This window comes from Curcuma longa, unplaced genomic scaffold (assembly GCF_044706935.1).
Source record: "Curcuma longa cultivar G26 ecotype Majalengka, Jawa Barat unplaced genomic scaffold, ITB_CL_G26_1.1 contig_11375, whole genome shotgun sequence".
Classification (NCBI taxonomy): Eukaryota; Viridiplantae; Streptophyta; class Magnoliopsida; order Zingiberales; family Zingiberaceae; genus Curcuma; species Curcuma longa.
In genome coordinates, this window is record NW_027428859.1 from 5,810 (window position 1) to 32,410 (window position 26,601).

Consider the following 26,601-nt stretch of genomic DNA (forward strand, 5'->3'; position numbering starts at 1 on the left):
TAGATCTGATGGATCATTGTTGTGGTCGTGATAAGCAGGTTCCGACTGAGGAAGCCTCACACCGTGATCGTAGCATTCGAGATGGGATACTTCAAGATCTACAGAGACAAGTCACAAAGTTATTCCAGCATCTAGAGGCGCAAGATCATAAAAGTTGTAAGTTCCTTTATTCTCCTTTTAAAAATTCATTAATTTCTAATCAAGGAGAGATGTCGAAGCATAAGTTTGGTTTTGAGAAATTTAGGATCAACCGCCCCACCACCTACAACTTCAAAAGAACATCGGCTCCGCAACACCTCTATGTACCCCCTTCTTCCTATGATGATGAGGACAACCATGAAGATAAGGATCTCGACAACATCGAGTACGATCAGTCCTACTCTCTCGATTGTCCGATCACAGGAGGAGACGAAGGTGACGATAAGATCAAAATATTTGATGATCCAATTTATGACAATGCTGACGAAGACGAGATAGCGTTGATCGAAGACCAAATGTCCAATGGTAATCAGCAGCATGGTTCATCTATCGATGAAGTCCAAATCTTCATCGTCTCGCCTTGCATTGATTCAACATCCCAATTCATTCAGCATGAAGAAAATGAGATCGAGTTCAGCATCTAACGGTGTAAGATCTTGAAGATCATGAGGTACGTGGTCAAGATCATGATAGGCAGGTTCCTGATGAGGAAGCCTTACACTATGATGGTAGTGCCCGAAATCTTAAAAGTCATAAGTTCTTTTCTTTTTACTTGGATACAATTTTTCTTGAGAAAGATATGGACAACAAGATCGAAATAGTCGGTGATCCAATTTATGATGAAAATGAGACCGAGTCAATTACCGAGCCAGTGTATGACGAGGTATTTTATGCTGATGATTGTGAGATTCTAGATGACAGGTTATCTGAGAATGCAGTTTATGTTCTCTCACAAGTACAACAACTGTCTAGAGATTTTACTGAGTTAATATCAGATGATCTTCCTCCCATTCCACCACTTACGCGACGACTTTTGATTCATTAACACTTAAAGATTTTTTACTTTGAAGACACTATTCTGAACTTGAGGATAAGTTCTTTCCAACCTAGGTCGTCTGATGCAGGAGCATCCAACAACCTAGATGCAAGAGCATCCAGCAACACTATTAGTTCATGTCTTCCAAAACAATTATATTCCCCTCCGAGCTATGACGAGAAGAACTCGAGGCTACCAACCTCCCTTTCGGGCTTTGAAAATGGACGATTGAGACTGACTACAAGAAAGATGATCAATTTGTGGCCTTCTGATGTCATACGCATCAGTGGATTGATAAAGATTCCTAAAATCCAACAACTACTAGAAGATTTTGCCAAATTAATATTAAATAATCTTCTTCTTGGGCAACCACCTGACACTAAGTTAAACTTGAGGACGAGTTCTTTCAACCTCGGGTTACTAATGCAGGAAGATCTAAAGATTGGGCCGTGTGAGATACTGCAGAAGATAAATGATAATACATACAAGTTATGCCTGCTGAGTCACTTGAAGACTTCCGAAGTTTTTAATGTGAAGCATTTGAGTCCGTGTTCGGGGGATGCTGATGATACTTCTATGAACTCGAGGACGAGTTCTTTTCAACCTGGGGCGACTGATACAGGAGGATTTGAAGATTTTTATTATTAATTTTGATAATTTTTATTTTTAATAATTTTTAAAGTTTTGGTATTTAGAGTAGTTTTGAAAAGTTCTATTTTTTATTTTAGGATTTTCTTAAATCCGTTTAGGATTTTTATGATTGAGTCTATTAAAATTTTTCTTAGTATTTTATATTTGAAGTCTGTTTAGGATTTTTAGGATTTCGAGTCTGTTAATAAATTTTCCTTTTTATTAGAAATTTTTCTTTTCGAGTTTGTTAAGAAATTTTCCTTTTTATTAAGAATCTTGTTTTTCGAGTTTGTTAAGAATTTTTTTTATGAGGAATCTTTCTTTTAAAGTTTGTTAAGAATTTTCCTTTTTTTAGGAATCTTTCTTAAGGTTTGGGTCTATATAAACATCTTATGAGTTGATGTTTAGAAAGAAGAAGTTTTAGTTTAATAATATTTTTGGCACTGCTATTTATTTTCCTATCTCTTATTATTCTTTCGAATTAATAGGTTTTAGAATATTATTTTTGGCGTTTGCAGTCGAACCAATGGATTCAATATTGGCCCGGGATAATCGTTATCTCATCCGACATCATCTGGTCATGTTAGAATTGGTAGTAAAAGAGGAAGGACAAATGATTATGTTGATAGAAACTTGGGCAATATCAAGATGACGATTCCTTCATTTCAAGGCAAAATGATCCAAACATATATTTAGAGTGGGAAAAGGAAGTAGAATTAGTGTTTAATTGTTACAATTACTTTGAAAAAAAGAAGGTAAAACTTGCTGCTATTGAGTTTATTGATTATGCTATTATTTGGTGGGATCAAATTATTCTAAGCAGGAGAAGAAACAAAGAGAGACTTATTGACACATGATAGGAGATGAAATCTATAATGAGAAAGAGGTTCATTCCCTCACATTACTATCGAGATTTGTACCAACGATTACAAAGTCTAAAGGTCCAAGAGTGTGGAAGAATATCACAAAGAGATGGAGATTGCCATGATTCAAGCCAATGTGGAGGAGGACTGAAAAGCAACCATGGCATGATTTTTACAAGGTATGAATCTAGAAATTGCATATGTAGTGGAGTTGCAACATTATGTGGACCTTGAAGATATGGTGCATATGTCCATGAAAGTTGAAAGGCATCTCAAAAGAAAGGGTTCAATCAAGCATGGGTAAAGTCATAATTCATCCACTTGGAAATCTAAATGGAATAAAAAAGATGATAAAGTTGCAGCAAAGGGTAAGACCGAGTTTTTTAAGAATAAAGATGGTAGTTCTTCGTTGGTCAAAGGTAAAGAACTTATCCAATCTTCTAGAAACAGAGATATTGAGAAGTCCAAACAAAAGAATTATGATTTTGAAAGAAAATGGTGATATTGAAACTGAGAGGAAGTCCGATGATGACAGTGCCTTGCCATTATTATTGGAAAGTGATATATAAGAGTATCCCATTGAAGGAGAAGCCCTCGTCACTAGGCATGCTCTAAATGTGCAAATGAAAGAAGAAGATGAAGAACAACAAGAGAACATATTTCATACTCGTTGCCACATCAAAGAGAAGGTATATAGTATGATTATCGATGGGGAAGTTGCACTAATGTAGCTAGTACTCTTGGTTGAGAAATTATGCTTACCTACCACTAAACATCCTAGACCTTATAAACTACAATGGTTGAATGATTGCAGGGAAGTTATGGTCACTAAGCAAGAATTGGTATCATTATCCATTGGTAGGTATCATGATGAGGTTTTTTGTGATGTAGTATTAATGCATGCAAGTCATTTGCTTTTAGGTTGACCATGGCAATTTGATAGGAAGGTCATGCATGATGGGTTTAAAAATAAGTATTCTTTTATGATGCATGATAAACTTGTAACTCTTATACCATTAACTCCTAAGCAATTATATGAAGATCAAATGAGGATAAAAAATGAAAGTGTTAATGAGAGGAGTGAAAAAAAGAATGAAAAAGAAAAAAAACTCCAACATTAGATACCCGATGTGCATCATTGATACCCGATGATCATTTGTTTGATGTGCATTAAATGAAAGTTCAAGGCGTCAAATAATTAAAGATGAAGTCAAATCTAGTTTATCATGCAAGAAGACAAAGCAGCAAGGAGGATCCTTCAATTCATCATGATGAAAAGCATTAAATGCTCCAACATTCAAAAAGATTAAGTGCATTAAATACATTAAATGCTCCGAAACATGAACGTTGGAGCCACAACGTTCAAGAGGTTTGTAACACACTACAAAACCACCGTGTATGGTTACTTTCAAGAAAATGAAAAAAGGCTTCATGTTTGCTCCTCTTTCTTGCAACAATCTTTACATGGGTTCTCCTCCATTTTGTAACAAGCTTTGAAGTTAATACCAAAGCTAAATTTCAAAATGGTATTAGAGCAGCAGAGTCTACCTCTTCCGCAACTAAGCTCGCTCCCTCCTCAACTCTTCTCTTCTCTTCTTCTTAGTTCCTCCAACTATATTCAATGGTTCGGATTCATTAAGAGGATTCGAAGTTCCTATAACCTTGAAGATCATATTCTTCAGGATCCTCCAATTGAATCTAATCCCACCTTCAAAAAATGGCAAAAGAAAGATAATCAAGTATTTGTTCATCTTCTTCTTTCTCTAGATGAAGCTCACAAGAGTATGGTTGCTTGTTCTCCAAATGCTAAAGCTTTATGGGGTCATGTCTCAGCACTATATGGGCAAACCAACAACATCAGAAGAGTCTTTAAACTAAGAAGACAAATAGCAGACATGAGAAAATAGAACAAGACTTCCACAACTCTTTGGAGAATTTGGTAACTTATACAGCGAGCTTGAGGTTCTACGACCACCAACCGCCGATCCGACAGAAATAATAAAGCGACAAAATGAAGACAAGGTTTTTAGTCTTCTTATGACTCTCAGAGACTCATTCTCAACTATGAGACAAGAAATTCTATGAATACATCTCCCTACCGATCATGACGTATTGCAAATCATCCAAAGAACCGAGTCAAGCTTGAATATTGAAGAAACTTCAAACAAAAAAATGGAAGTTCATGGGTTCATGATTAACAAAGTTCATCCAAAAGAAGAATATGTCCCAATTGCAAGAAGAAAGGGCATACAAAGGACAAGTGTTGGTTTCTTCATCCTCATTTAAGACCAAAGGCATTTCGAAAGAAGGAACCCGTGCAAACATTAAATGCACAAACTTCTATGGAGGAGCATCACCAAACCTCTACAACAAGTGTATGCTTAAACTCCACTCTAGATACTAAACATTGGATTATTGATTCAGGATGTGATTATCATATGGTAAATGATAGGAATAAAATCATAAAGTAGAAATCCAATGGATGCCCTCTATGTTCCAAATTTTACTTCCAATCTAATGTCTATTAGTAAAATAACTAAGGAATATGATTGTAAGGTTATTTTTGACTCTAACAAAGTATCATTTCAGGATATCAAGACAAATCTTTTGATTGGCAAGGGATATAAAAGGAATAACTTTTATATTTTGGACCATGGCTATCAGGTGTTTAAAGCAAGCCAGGAGGACTCCCAACTTTGGCATGCTCGACTAGGTCACCCTAATAGTTATGTCCTAAAATATTACTTTCCTACAGCTAGTTTAGATATTATTTGCAAACCTTGTATTCTCAAGAAAGAAACAAAGGCAAACTATCCTTGTTTTACCACTATATATGAAAAATCCTGATTTGGTTCACTCTGATGTATGGACTTCACTAATTTTGTCTAAACAAGGTTATAAATACTTGGTTACATTCATTTATCATAAAACTAGATACACTTGGGTTTACATGCTCACCAATAAATCTCAAGTATTTGAGGCTTTTGAAAGCTATAACAATTATATCTCAAGGCAATACAACGGCAATATTACAATCTAGATCCGATAATGGTCGAGAATACAAAAGCAATAAAATAAGAGAATACTTAAAAGAAAGGGGAATTATTCATCAAACATCATGTCCCTATACCCCTCAATAAAATGGGATAGCCAAAAGGAAAAATAGGCATCTACTAGAAACAGCAAGAACTCTCCTAAATCATGCTAATGTTCCCAAAATATTATGGTGTGAAGCCATTAGCATAGTAGCTCATCTCATAAATCTAATGCCAACAGAAAACTGAGGAAAGTCTCCAATAGAACTCCTATACAATAAAAGGTCTAATATCTCTCATTTAAGAAAGTTTGGGTGCACATGCTATGCTTTCTTCCCATTACAGCTTAGAACTAAATTGATGATAAAAAAAGGAAATGTATTTTTCTTGGCTTTGCTACATCAGAACAAGGATATAAATGCTTTGATCCTGCTACTAACAAGATGTACACATCAAAGGATGTGTGATATTTGTGGAAAATGAGTTTTTCTTTTCAGAAACAATGGAAGAAGAGGTAACAAAGGGAAGAAACCCAATTGATACTTGTCTTCTATTTCTTGAAGAAAGACAAGATCCGTCTCAAAGTAGCAACTTAGAGTCTCTAGAAAGCTCACAAGAAGGAACCAATCCCAATACTGAAGAAACTGAAGAGAGTCTAGAACAAGGGGGAGAAAATGAACTTTCATCTCAATTAACCAACAATAGTGGATCAAGAGAAACTGAACATCTACCCTCCTCTTCTACACCACTAAGGAGGTCAACAAGAATAAGGTATCCTCCATCTAAATGGATTAATCGTAGAACATACTATCACTCTAGCATGTTATGTCATTCTATCTTTGATTATTATACCACTAATAATATCTCATCAAGTCACCAAGCATTCTTGAGTAGCATAGATAAAACACAGGAACCTAGAACATATGGGGAAGCAAAAGAACAACAATCTTGGCAAAAGGCAATGGGAGAATAAATCAATGCCTTAGAAAAGAATGGCACCTGGGAGATCACCAATTTGCCTAAAGGGAAGAAACCTGTAGGGTGCAAATGGGTATACAAGATTAAACACAAAAGTGATGGTACCATTGAATGACACAAAGCTAGACTGGTAGCCAAAGGATACACTCAAACCTATGGAATTGATTATAAGGAGACATTTGCACCCGTAGCCAAGATGAACACCATCCAAGTCTTACATGCCCTTGCAATTAATATGGATTGGCCACTTTATCAAATGGATGTTGCCAATGCTTTTCTGCAAGGAGAACTAGAACAAGAAGTCTATATGAAAATTCCACAAGGAATTCAAAAAATATATGAAGGGAAGGTATGCAAACTGAACAAGGTCATATATGGCCTCAAACAATCTCCAAGGGTATGGTATGCTAAAATCAGCTCATCTCTTTTAAGCTATAAGTTGAAAAAATGATATAGAAAATGATAAAACTGTCATCATTCTTATTTATGTAGATGATCTCATTATTACAGAAAATGATATAAATCTAATAAATCAAGGAAAATAAGCTATTGGATGCAAATGGATATTCAAGATGGGTCAGTTGCCAAATTAAAAGCTCGTCTTGTTGCTAAGGGTTATGCTCAAACATATGGTGTGGATTATTCTGATACTTTTTCTCCTATTGCAAAGTTGACATCTGTTTGATTATTTATTTCTCTTGTTGTTACTCATTATTGGCCTTTACATCAACTTGATATCAAGAATACTTTTCTTCATGATGATATTCAAGAGGAGGTGTATATGAAGCAACCTCCTAGTTTCGTTGCTCAGGGGAGATGGGGTGAATTTGTCGTCTTCGAAAAACTTTGTATGGTTTGAAACAAAGTCCTCGTACTTGGTTTAGAAAATTTAGTTTGAAAAGTTTGGTATGAAGAAAAGCAAGTCTGATCATTCTGTGTTCTACAAGTATCAGGAGCTGGTGCTATTCTGTTAGTTGTGTATGTGGATGATATTGTGATTACTGGTAGTGATACTACGAGAATTTCATCTCTTAAATTATCACGACCCGGGAGATAACCGTCCGAAAAATTTCGACAGCACCTCTCCAGTATTACTGACAATTCCCTAAATACAGACATATAATAAGGCCCACACGGGCTATCCATATTACAAAATATGGATTTAGACAAGTAATGAAAGTAAAAGTGACTCACACGGTCACGTACACATCCTACACAATGCATATGAATGAAATTCAAATTCTACACAACGATTAAGGAATAAACTCATAAAGTAACGAAAAATCCAAAGTTTCGTAAGCGGAAACGTAACAAGTACAATTACGAAATCACGAATAAAAAATATGCTATAGTTTCGAAAACACCGAAATGAAATTAGAAATCCGATTGTGCAGAAATGTAAACAAGTCATACACATGATACCACAACACACTACAACCATGTCCAACACACACACAAAGTCTTCGTCGTGAGATGGCATAGCTAGCAGATCCCTGGCATCCTCTATAAGTTCCTACCTGATATCTGGGAAGACAGAAAAATCCTAGGGTCCAAAGATGTGATTACAAATACTCAGTGGGTAATACAGAAAGAAAGTGCATGAATAAAGTAAAAGAAAGAAGATAAATACATACCAAAGGTCAACAAGGTATCAATAAAGTCTCTGTAGATAATAAACAACTAACATGGATCTCATGTAATGCACCATATGAATGACATGTCAAACATAGTGTAACAATCAAGAATCAAACAAGTAGACAATCAAAATGCAGTATCAGTGCAGTCCAATACATATATATCATGCACATGATGCACATATGCATGATGCAACTGCCTACACTCACTACAGTACTCATGTATATAATGAGTCTGAGGGTGTCCAACATCGGGGGATCAGTGCTCTGTGCCCTACAACAAAGTAGTCCGGTGATCCAAATTGGGGATCAGTGCTCCGCGTCCAGTGATCCCGTAGCTATGATAAGCTACATATCATATGGCTGATATATGTCCTCTAATACTCATCACCGACGTACCAACCATGTACTCTCCGAGTACCACCCCTATCCAGTGTCGAGGTCAAATCAGCGACTCGGCTGCATACACTGCCATACAGCCCGGCTGCGTATACTGCCATACAGCCACCATCACCGCGATGGAAATAGGGTATGATAATAACCTATGTAGATATACTACTAAAGTCATCTACCATCACGATATACCCACAACATTGGGATTTACAATCGTTATCATGCATCATGATGAGATGCTAAAATTATAGTAATCAGCATCCATACTGATCAATGAACGTAAGTAATAAGCCCTAACAATCATGGGTATAAACCAATAATGATCACAAAGGTCATACGCAAGGATAGAAACAATAATCAGAAATGATAATCCAAGATCAACAGGCATAAGGACAAGCATGGTATAAACATGAGAATGAAAAAGGTATACAAATAACAGGAAAGAATAACATCAAGGTATCAAACTACAATGACTATAAAAGAATCATGCACTAAAAATGGAATAGAACTGTATTGACCAAATACAGTAAATCACCTACCTGATAAATCCAAGGTAAATCCTAGAACCCCCAGAAATATATCCTCGTATAATACGAAAGTCCTATAACCGCTCAAGGTCCTGCAAGAAAATAATATATCCTTAAATGCAAAGTGATATCACCAAGAAACCCTAATAAATTTTTAGAGTCAGTTAAATTCCATTTAGAGTTAGACCAATCTAACCGTTGGATTGTGATTATTAGGATTTAATTAAACCATCAATTAGTTGTATTAATAATTTAATACAATTAATTTCATATTCAATCAAATCCAGGATAACTCATAATAGGTTCATAAACCCATTCTAACCTAGTAGGATTATAATTCGAATCCATGCTAGGAACCAATTAGGTTTCCATTAACACAATGTAACTAATTAATTGATTAATTATATTAACCAATTAATAAATTACTTGTATTAACTCATTAACCTAAATGATTTCAGGTTTAATTAAACCTAAGCTAACCAACCAACTTAATCAATCCATCCTCAAAGAACCGAATTAATTAAGGTATTGTTTTATCAAGGTTTTTAACAGAAATATAATAGGACTAATCCATTAACCTTAATCATAAATCAAATCCTAACTAAATAGATCCTATTCATGCAACATCCTAATCACACTAATAACATACATCATAACTCAAACCAATTGCTCCAACTCGTTGCTAATCAACAGAAAGCTAACAAGGAAAACTTACCTCCAATAGAATTAGTTCCTTATCCTTAAATCTGCTAACTCCTTTGATTACCCAATCCGACAGCCTCAGATCTGTGCCCTAATTCAACTCATGGGCGGCTGCTATAGGACTGTCAAGCTACCACAATCTGATCAAACTAAAAACCATTCAAACAGTGATCGATTCTAGAGTATTAAGAACAGAGCATCATCAACAATCCAACAGACTCAAGAGTTCTTTCCCAAGAATCAAACCAAAGTAACCTAATCGGATCCATATTTACCTCCAACAGAAACACTGCCTTGCCCTAAATCCAATTGGTTCCAAAACCCTTGCTCAATCTAGGTAAAGCCGCCGGCAGCGAACAAGAACTCCCTGATTGATTTGTTTGAACCAAAATCACAATCAAATTCCAACCTCAATCCAATGAAATCAAGATCCAATTACTTACCTCAGATCTTACCCTAACTCAAGAACGGTGGCGGCAGGGCTGCCAATCGGCCACGGAAACAAAGAAAGAAGAGGAAGATGAAGGCGCCGTAGACTCCAACTCAATGTCGATTCCGATGGAAATCTATGAAATCAGAGGAGTTCCAAAGCTCTATAGCAAGATCCAACTCCATAAAACCATAGAAACCAAAACCTAACTTAACCTTACGGATCTCCTTTCTTGATTCGCCGATGAACCCACCTACTCAGATCCACCTCCACACCCGATCCAAGCTTCCTCCGACGAAAAATCGAGCTCCAGCAACCCACCCTGATCTCCGACATTCCTCAGCGCCAGCAGCTCGTGCTCGGACTCACGCGATCAGAGCGAAAGGCGAAGAACAGAGGAAGGAGATGATGGAACAGAGGAGAGGATCGTGAAGCTGGGAAGGGAGATCGTGATCGAGTTTCGGCTTTATAATGGCTTAACGGGTTTCGGATCTAACCACTAACCTATTAACCCTATACCGATTAACCCTTAATCAATTAACCTTTAATAATCAAGTTTAATTAATTTAAGATCTAGGCTTAATTAGGTTAAAGATTAATTTTTGCTGCAGTCCCCCATCGCCTTCCTCATCCAGCCGACGCTCGACGCCGCCGCCGTCCCGATGTCGCACGCCGCCGCCGACCCTTCGCGATCATCGTCTGCGCGATCCTCCGCTGCGACCAGCGCCTCGCCTGCGACCGCCTTCTACCCAACCGCCGCTCTGCTGCCGCGACCCGCCGCCTCATGCGTCGGTCGCTGCTGCCTCGCCCTTCCTCCGCCGCATCAGGTCATCTATCTGATATGAGCACCAAGAAGGTGTCTAGGAAGAAAGGTGGTGGCTTTAATCTTATTCCGTGCCACCCTCTTGTTGATACCCATCTAGTGCAAGACCCGGAAGTTTCTAGACTGGTGAAAATTCTAGCTGGCCCTCGTGATGTCTGCCTGCACTACAAATTACCTCTAGAAAATGCTCCTGGACTTGTTATGATCCAGAGAATGGAGGAGTCTCTTGACCTATATGATTTTATGATCTCCAGGCAATATGATATTGACACCACAGGGCGAGTATGTTGTTGGCCTTCAGAAGATGTCCTTGCCTGGTTTTGTGTAAACCATCGTGATATGTTGGGTCCAAAAGAGGGATAGAACTTGGATTTGGCTACGGGTTGGCTGGACTGGCTATTGCTGCATGCTCAGATGCTTGTGAGGTGGTAATATCTGATGGTAACCCAGATGTTGTTGATTCGTAATATAACTGTCAATGCTGAAGCTTTTGGAGGTACACAAGTAAAATCAATGACATTGCATTGGAATCAAAACAAAGATATAAATGCATTGGGTGCCTTTGATGTCGTTCTTGCAAGTGACTGTACCTTCTTCAAGGAATTTTATAAAAGCCTTGCTTATGCAGTCAAGTGTTTACTGAAATGTTCAGAGGCTTCTCAAGCCATTTTTCTGGGTCCTAAAAGAGGCAATTCATTGGAAAAGTTCCTCGAGAAAATCAAAGAGAGCTTGCTGCCGGAATTTAGTTGGAGTCTAGGGAGATCACTGAGGATCTTGATTTGTAAATCTTGTTATACGGAGGGGTTCTTATTCGATGATTCGACATATCAGGTGGGTACTCCTGTGCTTGGTCAATACAGGATCGTTTGTAAGTGCATAATTATTTTCGCTATTAATTACTTTGCTGATTATCTTGCTATCTTAGTTGTGATCCTGATCTATGATACTTTGTTATGCATTTCCTATTGTTGACCTGTATTGATGTTGCTTTACTGTGATTAGCATGTTACTTGTTGTTCGATACCATTGTATGACCTGTTGATTATGCCTGATTAGATATAGGCTTAACGGTTGCACTGAACATCATGACACATACATGATAGTAGTAGATATGTTGTTCATCATTGTTGTTGTTGGCCTCACTTGTCGCTGTGTGATAGTGGCATAAGAGTGAGAGCAATTGTTGCGCTAAGTTGGGTGCAACTAGGACTGACTATATAGCCCTCCTGATCCCGCCCGCTCCCCACTTATTAGTAGTGGTTTGTTGTTGGAGAGTGCGGTTTTTCTGTCGTGCGCCTCAGTTCACTGCACTGGGTGAGTGTCTGAGGGTGGCGAGTGCAGACAGTGACCATGCATTTCACATGTACATGCATTGTTGGTAGTTGTCTTCTGCATTCATGATCATTGCACTGGTTATTACATGACTGTAGCTATTACACTTGCTGATATATGACTGTGATTGAATTGCATGATATTTGCTGTTATACATAGATTATTGATCTCGTATGCTATCCTGCTGTTATTTTACATATTGACATGTTGTGCACTTGTTTATACCTACTGAGTATTGTATACTCACTACCCAAATCCTGGGGGGTCTCTTTGTTTTCTCCCCAGGTAACAGGTAAGGATGACCTTTGAAGCTTGGAGTGCTGCTGGACTGCCTTATCTCACAGCAGAAGAAGTCGCGTTATCTTGTTATTTCTGAGTTTTATGCATGTTTATACCTTGTGGACTTTCGTCATTTTATTTCGTAGAATTGTGGATCATGTTGGATCTTATGTTTAACTTCGTATAGACTTGAACTTTGGTAGGTTTCCGTTGAGGTAATTTTGTTATTAGAGGCTGGGGAGTTTTATTTATCGTAGTGTTTTGCAGTTTTCGTAGTTATGTATCATCATATGCATGTGTTGGATGTGTGGTTGTGACCGTGTTGGCCTTTAATGTTGTAGATAGCAATTTTGTTCATGTATTGTATTAGTATGGGCCGTGTGGGCCTTCTACACTATCATGTATCAGGAAAAGTTGGATTGTTACAGGGGAGATACTGTCGAAATTTTTCAGACGGTCGTCTCTCGGGACGTAACAATTATTTTGGTATCAGAGCAGGTTAGAGTCTTTTGGATTTTCGTTGGGTTGCAAAGTCCGTATTGTTTCTCCGGATTTTTTTTCGTTGTATGTATTTTCGATTTACGCGATCCAGACTGTGAGATGGGATGGACAGCGGCATGATCTTTCCAAGTAATTGTAAGTAGAATTTTTAGTATATTTATTCATTCTCTTAGAAAGTCATAGTAGTTGTGTTACTAGGTATTATTTAATGATCCTACAACCAAAGATGAAGATGAGCATAACATCTGCTGTCAAGATTACATACTTGCCATGTATATTAAACCTAGCATTAATATAAATACAATTCATGTTCTGAATGCCATCTAATTAATGATCTCGATGGCTTTAACAAAACAGATGCATGCAGTCAATATTCAATAAAGCCAGGGGTAGAGATTAGGAACAAAATCCAAACAAACTTGTGAGAAACCAATCGTAATTAAGGATTATTTAATCCATCAGGCAGATCGTTCCTTGTTATCAAAGTTAGCAGTGTTTTAGATAACCTCCCAATAATTCAAGGAAGAATTATTTTATGGAAAGCATCTTCATTTCTAAATTCTAATACCACATAATCATGTGCAATCTACTCATCCGCTAGCCTACACTTAACTACGATCCAATCTTCCATAATTTTGAAACCTTCAAGAGCAAAGATGGATTACCTAATCCAAAATTTTGGACAGTAACAACCATGGTCTCTCTTCTAATCTTCTTTGTCTGTGGCCTTAATGCCATTTATCTGTACTTGTGTGTTCTTGTTGGGACTTGAGAGTTGGATATTTGTGCATGCATGGCAAGTACCTTTCCATGTTGTTTTATAAATAAACAAAACCTCCATCAAATATTCCTTTCTCCTCCACTTTGTAATTTGAGCCTCACAATTAGTTCAAATTATGGACATGGATTATGGATAGGATAATTAAGAGCACAATTAACTAGAACTGATTCAAACTTGTTAAATGGAGGATAATTGAGAGGTAGGATGATGCCTAAAGGATTGGTTATCTAAATGAATGTTCAAATGATAGTTTATGTTTGTTAGCATCAATGCTTACATGTATTTGAGTAGGAATGATAGGATGAAAATGGATTTGCGAAGATTTCAAAAAGCCATTGGACCTACTAAGATTTGTTAACTATGGATGCCCTTTAATTTGCTTCGACCATCCTAAGTGGCCTTTCCTTGTGTGCTAGCATATGCATTACACACGTTGAATGGAGTATAGTTTTAGTGACAAAAGGTGGAACATGATTCATCATAATCACAAATGGAGAAAATCAGACAAGGAACCAGAGCCCACCTTTGTTCCTAGCAATTAAAAAAAAAGGTAATTCAATGCAAGGTTCAAGGTCTCATTTTGTGGTGGGGTTTCAGTCTCTAGTCAAAATGAGATGTGCCTGTGGTTCTGCTCAGCAAATTGAGGTGGTGCTGGTCAATTGATCGGGAAGAAGAATAAAAAAAAACAAGGAATGGAGTCTAAAAAGGTGTGGTACTATGGAACGATCATTCCACTATTGAGTCCTCGTATTGCAAGGACTCATTCTCTTAAGGGATCAGGGAAGCAAAGATCCTTTCATCCTTTAGACAATGTGCCTTGGAGTTGCATGGTAGGCACACAACCTGTGGTGGCGATAATGGTTCATATGTGCTAAACATTTGAGGATGCTTCACATCATTTTTGCACTGAATATACTCGACCACCATCAAAGAGCTAGACTAGTGATAATTCTTTGGTTTGTGGTTAGGGTTCATTTGTTTGTTACACAACTTGCACATCTTGTTGTGGAAAGGTTATTGATGTGGTTGAATCTTAGTGCTCCTATGTGACACATATAGTCAAAAAAAAATCAAGCTGATCTGTTAAGTCAGAAGTTAAAAGAAAATAGAACTTATTCGAAGATCAAGCACCAAATCTTCGAGTGGAGGACCTAGGATAGATGACCAACATTTTGGAGAGGTGATATGCTTGGAGTGGTAGTGCGTGTTTGACTTCTCATATTGTTCTAGACGTTGATGGTTCCTGGAGTTATTGTATTTGACAGTACATTTACTCCACTTGATGCAAGTGCCACTATATATATTTTAGGTGCAAGAATACTTGGTATTCTGTGGATAATCTTTATGAATATAAATCTAGTATACTTTATAGCCAAGGTGGTGCTAAGACCAAATGGCAGACTGGTAGTCGCTATCTAGAATCGGATGGTTTGTAAGCCTAAACAAGAAGAAATGGCCCTAGAAAGGTGTCAAGCGGCAAGGCTTTTCATTTATTTGATAAAGCTTCCAGGTTACAAACTATGTGCCATTACTTGGTTTCCAATCATTATTTTGGAAATTTAGTTTTGTTGCCTAAGTAGATCTGCCATGGATAATGAATAAACCACATTGTGAGGATCCAGAATTCTGGATTTAGAGTTATGGAAAGAGAAGTAACTTCAGGTGGAAATTTTATCATTTAGATGGAGTTTTAACAGAAGATCTATTTGATTATCTTTAGATTTACCATGTTGCTTTCAATGCATGGAATGATTTTATTGAAGACTTTACTAGAATGTGATTGCATGGAGCTTGTTGAGCTGTCATGGTTAGAAGTTTCACTCGCATAGCTACCAAGGGACACGTGGGACAAGATGATATTCGTAGAGCGTGATATATCATGACTATCGTTCTGGTAGGCTGTCGAGAGACAGTATTTCTCAGTAGAATTTTCTCGACTAGTCGAGTTTCGCCCGCACCTAGTAACTCAAGATGGTGACCGGATATCCCGGTTCACCCATGGATTGACTGCATATATCCGAATTAGGATGTCTGATTCTCCGGTTAGCACTTACAGAGAGATGTTGGATTGGACTTTATTCATGAAGACGACTCAGCAGTAAGTGACTCGCGAAAAAAAAATGTGGAGGAGTCGAGGAATCAAAACTTCCAGATTACATTTCAGAAGGGGCAAGCTCAAGGATCAGGGTCTCAGGGTCTCGGGAATCTTCAAAACGACAGGAGGGTAAGCGACCATTTATGAGATACTTCGATTCCAAGGAACACTCTGTGTTCCAGAACAACATCCATTTAAGGAAGAGATGATGCAGGAGGTACATCATCCTAGATTTGCGATACATCCTGGTGATACTCGTATGTATCAGGATCTGAAACGCTCGTATTGGTGGAATGATATGAAGATGGATATCGCAAGCTTCGTTGTGAGGTATTTAGGGTGTCAGCAGGTGAAGGTTGAACATCAGTGACCGACCGGATTACTTTAGGAGATACCGGTACCCGAGTGAAAGTGGGAGCATATTACGATGAATTTCGTTACATGCCTGCTCACGACCCGAAAGAGGCACAATGCGATATTTCAAAATAGGTAAAAATGAGGTGAATATGGAGCATCCAGGTAAGTCTACCTTGGCTGGAGGTATGATTGTTTTGAAAAGGATCTAACCTATTTGATTGATTGCTCAAACTGAAGTAAGGCTGAGGAAAGAGAGGAGTAGACAGCAAGAGCAAAGGGCAGAGAGAAGGTGTACAATAAACCCTTTCCTAGGACTGAACCCCGTGTTGGCGGGAGCTTTGTGAACGATTATCATTTTTTTATAGTTAAATATTAGTATGAATGCGTAATATGTCACTTGAATAAAAAATATTTTTTCATACAATTTCAAAAGAAAAAGTGTAAATCATATTTATTTTGGATATATTATATGCTGAATTTTGATTTACCATACTACAAGGTAAAAAATAGAAATCATCTAGATTATCACAGAGAAAAGTCACACCAATAAGAAAATAATTATAAATTAATACTTTTAAATATAATTGATCTTGTCCATTGATTTGCTTTTACTTTCATTGCCATTGTTATCTTTTGAGAACTTCATTGTGTAAGTCAAAAGTGTCGTTCGGTGTTTTTTCCCCTCTAGGTAGCAAACATATTATTTTGATGAAACCACCTATTTCAAGAATCTTCCAACACTAATTGGCAGCCTGCTGTAGAGATCATTGGATTTCGAATTGCAGAATTGCAAGGCCTTTCTCGATGGCGTGCACGGTATCGTGTTATTGGACTGGATGAGAAGCTTATTGATAATGCAACAGAGAAGGCTGGCATGTTGCTTGTGCAAGTTGAAAGGTTTTCGAGGATTCTTGCAATTGTATTACATCTGGTATGCTATGGTTTCCAGGCTTGACGATGTGTTTTCTGACTGCATACCTAGTTTCTCTTTATTTGTGCTTTACCATGTATTTACGTTTCGTTTTGGCCATGCATGATTTGTTGCACTTGTTTATTTTGCTTATATATATGTTTGTATTATCTACCTTAAAATGTTCTATTTGGATCTTTTGTTAATACTAATTTCTTTGATCTGTTCTCACTTGCTGCAATGTGTCTATCTACATAGATTCTTTGTATGAAAATTTCATTCTAGATCTGAATCCGACTAATGGTAAAGGAAAATACTAAAGGCTTTTGAAGTTGCCTTGGCTACATTGCCCTATATACATTCTAAACTATTGGCTACCTCTTAGAGGAGAATGGAATAGATAACTTCTGGTTTACTAGTATGCCTAGTTATTATATCCTTATTTTTTTCCACACATCCAAGCTCTGAGAGGATACGGATGTGGGATGTACTAAACAAGTGTGTTCCATGTTATCATTCCTCATCATCTCTGTAGGAATGAATGTGTTCTAAAATATGCTTATCAAATGATTTCACATACTATATTAAATATTGGTTCCCTTTTTGTTCAACAAAAACAATTATTATACTAACATGTTTAGATATTTTCTATCATCTTTTTTACCTCATGTCTGGATGAGTTCTTAAGATATTCATTATTAATTTCATAACATATATGGTTGTTTGAGTTCTAAGTTTATTATATAGTTATTCTTGTTATCTCCTTTATTTCAGTTACAAAATTTTTTCAATTGGGTTTTGAGGTCTATTAAAATATTAATGTCCGAACCAATTGATCAAGTACAGTCAGCAAACAGGTTTGATATCCACCATTGTCCTTTTGACATTTTCATAATAACACCTTAGATATGATTGGTACTGATAATTTATGATCGTGTTCATAGCGAACTCATTGTGGTGTTCTTGAAATTTGTGCTCAATCATGATCCAGTTGGGGAGTTGTTAGATGCCACTAAAACAATTAATGTTGATAGGTAAGTTACTGTTTGCAGATGTTCCTGTGATTTTTTTGGCTTGTCATTTCAGTCATCATTTATCTAGTTGGATAAGACAATCGATCTATTCATGCTTATTGAATTGATGACTCCAATATGACTACCCTATCATTTCCTTGAGATATTTTTCTTTATTTTCAAAAATTTGTTCTGTTTGTTGATGCAGGGAAATTATGGAACGGCTTGAGGAGTTGATGATATTTGGAGGATATTCGGATACTAAGTACTTGGAAAGAAACTTATTAAATGAATTTAATCAGATGGAGCAATGGTACTATCTGCACTTAAATATATTTATTACATCAGTTCACGACTGTTTCACAAAAGATACACTGTGAAGGTCTAATGCCACCATATGAATTTAGATACTCAAGTTAATTTTCATCATCAGCTGCCCCTACATCAATAGTCTACTACAAGGTACTTATCCAACTTTTCTTTTTAAGAATCCATTAAGTTTCAAAACTCTGGTTTATTTTGAGTACTTGTTTGAGGAACTACACACAACCAATTTTTGCTAACCATTCTTGTCTTAACTTTCTCAGTACTGTTTGCCTATGATAGACTTCTCTCTCTCTCTTGTTTAAGCTCTTACTAAACTGACATGATGATGATGAATATCAGGATGAATATGATAGAATATCATGTCATATATTATTGGGCATTTTGGCTATATCCTTCTTAGCAATGGCCTATGATATTTTTTTTTCAAATGATTATTTGTTGTTAATAGAAAAGGGACATCCCACTGTCCAATTGCCTAACTGATTGCATGTGGGGGACCAGCAGAATCATTTGAAGATTCTTGTTTTGGTTTGTGATTTCGGTGATTAGTAATCCTTCATTTAGGTGAAGAATCAGAGGAGAAAGACAATTTTGAAGTGCAGTGGCATGGTGAAATGCAATTTATAAGCACTCTTACCAGTTGAGTAGCAGATATTGTGAGACCGAATGACACCAATTAGAGGGTGGTGAATAGACTGTGATATTTTTTCCCCTCAGTAGAGAATTCAATTCAAATGTTAGTAATATGTGCATATATGTGAACAATATATAACATTGATAAGAAAAGGCTGAAGCAAAATGTAAATTATAACCCTAACACAGTGGGTTTAATGCGGTCAAAATATTAAGGTTTAATGTAGTCAAAACACTAAGTTTCCACATCCACTACCATGCTATTTTGGCATGCAACATAAAATAAACTAAACTACTTCTTGGCACAAGCCACTTGAGTAAGTCTTTTCAAGTTTCAACGATAAGATTTTAAATCAAATGTCTCAATCTATTAACACATGCAAGAATAATAACTCTCTCAAAATGAAAAAGAAATGTGCAAAGTATCAAATCTCACCATAAAGAATAAGGATCAATATAAGAATAAGATTACATTTATTAAATGAGAGCTTCGTCTTAGGAATCACTAGAGCTTTTTCACAATGTGAATTTTGAATATGCAATGATGTGTTTGTGTCTACAAAGATGGAATCTCTATAAGTTTTGTCGGTGCTATGGAAAAGGCATCAAAATGGCTGAAAATCTAGTCTCAACATATATCTGCTAGTCACTGTTGGGCTGACCAAAGGCTCATGGTGACCAAAAATCTGTTGGTTGGTTGACCAAAATCTGTTGGTTGACTGCCCAAGGTCTATTGATTGACTATTGGTTGACTAACAAAAGTTTGTTGGCGGATTGATCAAAGTTTGTTGGTCGTTTGATAAAAGTTTTTCCGTTGATTGACTATTTAAAATTCATTGGTTGTTGTCATAAATGACCGTGTCGATTCAAAATTCTAATTTTGGTCGGTCAAAGAAAAGCTTGGTTATCTAAAGGATGTCTTTTAGTCAACCTCCTCAAAATTTATAGTTGACCAATTTCCAATATTGAAGACTAATAGAAGTCTATTTTTGGTCAAACGACAAAATGCTTTTGTCAACCACTCTACTACAGAGAGTAAACTTTGGTCGCACAAAACAACATGACTCGCTCAAATTTTTAGTATTTGAGTTTCCCAGTGTGCCTAGTTTGGTCAACTGACAAAAAAAAAAAGCAAATTGGTGGACCATACTTGTGATATAAAGTTGGTGACTTAGGCTATCCAATTCTTAGCTGACTATCCAACAATCATTGGTCACTCAAACAACTTGAAACACACCAAATGAGATATCTAATTACTAAACAAATCTAGGGTACCTTAAACTTAGTATTTTATTTGTACAACTTTTTAAAAAAAATGATCTAAAGCTTTGTAAATCAAACATAGTTAAAACATAGGTAGTTCTGGATCGGTACTAAAAATGAGAAAAATAGGAATTTGCCTCAAATACCTTGCTAGAATTCTAGTCAAATAAATTAAAGAACAAACTCTTTAGGTAAATTTAACCATCCTATTCATCTATTTTTACCAAAATATAATTATACAGGTCTTCAAGTTAGTCTTTGATAATTTCATTACATGAAAGTTTCAAAATGCTTTAGGCTTGTCCATTGGGTTCATTCAATCTAGCTTAGCATTTATCCAATGAGCTACAACAAATGTTAGATCTGCAAGTTCAAGGCAGTCATTAGTCTGAATCAACTAATTTAATCTTGTTGTCAAACATTAAAACCACATGATTAGTCTAGTCACAATGGAGGAATTAATATTCTCCAACAAATATTTCTCTGAACAGTTCAGGTCAGGTTCATATGCAACATCCTTTTGGTTGTCACGGTCAATATTTTGAATAATTTCTCCTATTTTTTATCCAAGAAGCACAATTTCAGCATTGTTATCATTCTGAATCTTTCACGAATAGTAAAATTCTATCCTTATCTGCCAATTATTTGTTGGTTATTGTAGGGCAACTATGGTTCAGAGTCCACAAATTTGGATAATCTTATTGACTACACTTGCTTTAAAGTGCCTGATGAATCACTTGAGTTGACAAATTGTATCGGCATCATGAGGGGTTTCACTAATGCTGTAAATCGTCTTCAAAAGCAAACACATTGCCCTGAAGCTGTTCTCTTACGTGTACCAGAAACATTTCATTGCGTGGATCTATCTTTTTATAAGGTGATGACATTTTCTTCCTTTGTCATTCTTTTGTTCATTCTCTTGTATCTTTAATTGGTATTTACTTTATTATCCTTTGAATGAAATAGGAAAACCAGCTTATTCTTTTACTTAATGAAGCCACCTCCACATCTGATAGTGCAATGAGATCATTGATTATGATGGTGCAACTTGATGATCTATGCTTTCTGCCACTTTCAAGAGAAGTACCTGAAATCTGGGCAATTCACTGTTTGAAGGTAAGCCTTGTTAAATGTTGTACAGATAAGTGTGAGCCAGAGTCTACGTAGACATATGTAAGCAATGTACAACTTTTTCAAAACTATTTTGTGAAGGCTAGGTGGTTGCAGGGTAATAATTGTCTCCTCACTACTATATTAAATAGTAATCTTTAGGAACAATATAATACCATTTCTTAACAATAAATGTTACCCTCATAATATTTTTATAATTTTTAGTATTTGTTCATATTTTTGATTGCCCCATCAAGCAAATATCCTTTATTTTCATAGAAGCCAAAGTGGTTGCTTTTGAATCTCTAGTAACTCCTGATCGATCATTCTGCCATTCACTAGGCTTCTGCTGTAGAAATGCATCTGGAAAATGGAAAAGTGCGCTATGTCCCTGATCCTGTTTCTTGCCCATTGGCTGTTAGTGGTAAAGATCCTCACCTTACATTTCAACTTCTACTTTGCAATGGTGATGTGGTTTTCCTTTTTCTTTGAATGAGTTCTTGGCTGAAGTCTGTTTCTTAGGATTTGATGCTTTTGTTCTAAATTTCAAGGCTTATGTAACATAAACTTAAATTTATTACATCATCTTGTGAGTTAGGAGTTGATTTTTAAACATTATGTAACCTATTGTATATTTATGATAATGGTAGTGTACAAGACAATGTTTGATTGTCTAACAAAGGCAATTATCTTCATGAGATGAAAATCATCTCATCTCCTGCGTAAATTCCCCTTGTTGCTCATAATGAAAAGTATGTACCGAATTTGTTAGAAATTCACTAGGTGCTTTGAAGGATAAAATTTGCTTCCATATCATCACCTTAAATACATGTTTAAGTGGGTGGTTCTTTTTTTTTTTTTTTCTGCTAGCCAAAAATGAAATTAACATGCATGTCTGTGAATGAGTTGCCTTTTGTTCTGAGCAGGCTTTTGGCTCGAGTCTTGTTATATTTTAATTAGAGAGTTGATGTAAAAATAGTTTCGCCCTTAATTTCTTATGCTTCGATTGAAGTTGTGGAGAAAACTTTTAATTTGGTTAACATGATCGATGTCTGAACTGTCTGCAGCTTCTAGGGGTCTCGCATGTGTTTTTACATCGAGAAGCCATGCCATGGTGTATATACTCGATGAAGATGAAGATGAGGACGATGCTTCTGGTGCCTAATGATCGATATATATAACCATCGGTGGAAGTCATGCATCAAATTGTTATTGTTCTATTCTACACATTGATTTATAACATTTGCTAAGCATAAATGTAGAACCATATATAAACTACGTTTAGCTGCTTAGGTCCTAATTAGTTAATTGGATCAGCTCACAAGTGACTAGTCATTTGTGACACTCGAGCTTGATTTTTAACCAGTCCATATATGGACGGAGTGCACTATTTTCTAGCTCCTTATTTATCTCAAAAATAAAAAAATACTTGTCCAATAAAATATGAAATTGCCTCTTTTATTGTTTTTTAAAACTGTAAATCATTGTATTCAATTGCCTTATTTAAATTTGAAGATAATTACGAACATTTTGATAAAAAGGAATTCGAAAAAAAAGAGAGTGAGTGGTGTATTTCGGTAATAATATAATCAGGCTCCTTTTGACATATCCTATATATTATGGGTATTTATTTTGGTAAAATCCTCTAAAAATAATAATTTGTTTTTATTTTTTAAAAAATAATTCAGCTAGTGCTGCTTAATTTATTTGGGACATAAAATAAGCGGAAAAAAAAGCAAAGACTATTAGTTGTAAATAATTGCTTTGGTAAAATACTTTAGAAATAATATTTTGTTTTTTTATTTTTTAAAATAATTTATACTTATGCTGATTAATTATTCTTTTTAGTGCACGCTTAATTAGAAATTTTGTTTGAATTAGTTAATTTTTAATGCAATGAAAAAGCATGACATGCAAATACTTGGGTGAAACCCCACTTTAATAAATGAAAGAGCATCCACCAATTACTTTAAAAAAAAGACAGAAAAAGAAAGAAAAACTAGTATTTAAGTATCTTACAAGCTTCAATTCCAAAGAAAACCTTTAGCTTTAGCAAAAGAAAAAAAGAAAAGAAATTAAAGGCGAAAACTAAATCTGTCAATTCGTCACAAGCCTTTAATTATAAAGAAAATCTATTTTCCATTAACAATTAATGCTACGAATTTCATGTGGATCACAGCTTGCGTGAGATGTAGATTAAGAACATTTATGTGGCGGGGTAAAGCATGATGTTTATAATTAAAAGAATTAACAACTTTGCTTGTGACCACGGCAAAGGAAAGATCGATGCTGATGGTGTACATATCAAAATTAATTAGATTGGTTCATTACCGCTCTCTCCACCATTGCATAATTGTCCATTCACTAGCAAAGAAAATAAGAGGTAGAAGAAATTATGTCGGTGTCCATCGAATTGAAGCATCTATTGTTGAAGGTTCTACCATCGCCTGCCATGATGGCACAAGGTCGCTTGCTGCATATCCAAAATCACTTGGCGATGATTTGTGATAGCCTTTGGACTATCAATTCAATGATCATTATCCCCGAGATTGCAGCAGCGATACGTGAGTATAAGATTGAATTTGGTGTTAGATTTGCCTACAGAATTTGAAGATTGGGAGAGAGATGTGGCTGTAGCAGTTACAGATGTGGGAGAGTTGCTCGGTCGAATCTTGGATTGGGAAGCAAGTTTGCTTGATTCTATTGTGGGCAACATCCAACAGGATCACTTTCGTCGCGTTATTCTAGTGGAGCTGAAAGAGATGCTGTGCAACTTGAATTCTCTTGTTCTCAGAGGATCTGCAATGGGTCTTCGGAGGGACCCCATGCATTCCATGAACCCACTCCAAGAAGACTACTCCAATATCTTGAAAAATGAAGTGGTGGGTAGAGAGGAAGATATAGAGAAAGTCATCACAATGTTTCAACAACAACAACAACAACTGACGTCGTCCAACAACAATGGGAGATGATAACAACCTATTTGTGATTGCAATAGTTGGCGAAGAAGGGGTTGGGAAGTCAACCTTGGCACATATGATCTACCACCACACTTGGATCCGTCAGCAATTTCATCATCGCATTTGGTTGGATCTACCCCACTTTCAGTCATTCGAGAATATTAATGTCATTGGCAAAGAATTTGCAAGGTCCATAAGCAATGAAGAGCATTGTGATCAGAAATTGGATCTTAACCAACCACTACAAGCCCTGTGGGAATATGTTAATGAACAACTTCATGGAAGTAGATACTTCTTGGTGCTTCATTGTGATGAATATGTTAGATTGAAGCGACAAGAGTGGGATGAGTTGAAGAACATCCTGTTTCGTGTGGGCGGGCCAGGGAGTGCAGTCTTGATCATCGCCCAATCAGAAAGTGATATGATTTTTCCAAATGAGGTGGAGGATATTATAACATACGACTTGAAGCCCTTATCGGAGGATGCATGGGTGGAATTATTCAAGAGACACACAGCAACGCCAATCCCCCCAATGAAGCTGGACAAATCAGAGAACGATGAGCTCATTCCATATGCTAAGCAGTACTTCAAAGACTGGATTGATCAACGACCTTTTTTTGCAAAGGTTTTTGGCCATATTATTCCAACAACACTTCCAGATCCTTTTTGGGCAAACTATTTTGTATAAGAGTACTAAAGTTCCACATGTCATCGTACGATTTCATCAATTCTATGAGCTACTTGATGCTAATGCTAATACTGATACTGAAGTCATGTTACACATGTTGACCGCGGACTACCTCGGACCAGCTGAAGACCTCGCACCAGATTTCTTTTATAGAGTTCACAAAGAAGAAATTATAGAGGCATGGCGTTGGAGATTCCCAGAATACTTGTCACGAAGGATGCTCATGCTCTATTTGCGTATGCAGGTTCCCGAAGGTTTAACTACTATTTCAAGTTGCTGTCGCTATTTGTGTTTGAAAATTAATCCCAGAGCGATGTCATTTCGACTGCCGACCATGCCAATTGAGGTGAGCAATAAGCTGATAGCATTGATTCTACAAGAAGATGAGGAAACGACAAAAGAAGATGTTGAGGAAATAACATTACAAGTATACAAAAAAAGACTCACGAAAGCAGCAACTGCAACATCAAAGTTCCTCGACAAGATACTGGTAAGACTTGTCCATTTGCGTATATTAGTTGTAGAAACTAGAATGATCCAAAGGCTACCCAAATAAGATGGAATTACTTCCGGAATCACTTTTTGACCTACATAATTTGCGAATTTTAAGTTTGCTTCATTGCAACAAGCTTCGAAAGATACCTGAACGAATCTATAAGTTGAAGAAGTTGCAGATTTTGAAATTAGCTTATTGCACAAAGCTTCAGCAGTTACCAAAATCTATAACAAGACTCCAAAACTTAGTAGAGTTTAATGTGGAAGGTTGTTGTTGGTTTAACAAGCTACCAGAGGATTTGGCCAAGTTTAAATTGTTGAGGGCCCTCAACATCGTAGCATGTGCATCCTTGTCTCGAATTCCCTATGGGATTGAGCAATTAATTGGCCTTCATAAGTTGTCAGGAATATTTGTTGATGTTAATGGAGGTTTTGGGCTTGCACAATTACAAGCTTTAACAAATCTTCAAGAACTCAGATTACGAAGCCTAGAACGAGCAGAGGAAACTCAAAATGAAGTACTGATGGGCCAACAAAGGCTTCGTGAATTGTCATTGCATTGGGGTGTTGAAGAAGTAAATAAAAATTCTAAATCAACTACATCACTGCAATTACTTGAAGCTCTCCGACCCAACATACATTTGGAAAGGCTAGAGATTCTTTCCTACAAGGTAGTGGAATTCCCTAATTGGATGAGTAAGCAACAACTTGCTCATCGCGATTCTTTAGTTGAGGTCAGACTTATCAATCTTAAGAGGTGTGTTAGATTACCATCACTTGGTCAACTTCCTAATCTCAAGAAACTTGAGATAAGTGGTATGGATTTA

At 36.5% G+C, this 26,601-nt stretch overlaps 3 pseudogenes; all 3 read left to right on the forward strand.

Moving 5' to 3' along the window:
- The first annotated feature begins 209 nt into the window (after nt 1–209).
- LOC141815841 (uncharacterized) lies at nt 210–16,388 on the forward strand (annotated as a pseudogene).
- Nucleotides 16,389–16,488: 100 nt separating this feature from the next.
- Nucleotides 16,489–23,059, forward strand: LOC141815838 (anaphase-promoting complex subunit 4-like; annotated as a pseudogene).
- Nucleotides 23,060–24,026: 967 nt separating this feature from the next.
- LOC141815840 (uncharacterized) lies at nt 24,027–26,598 on the forward strand (annotated as a pseudogene).
- The last annotated feature ends 3 nt before the right edge of the window (nt 26,599–26,601 follow it).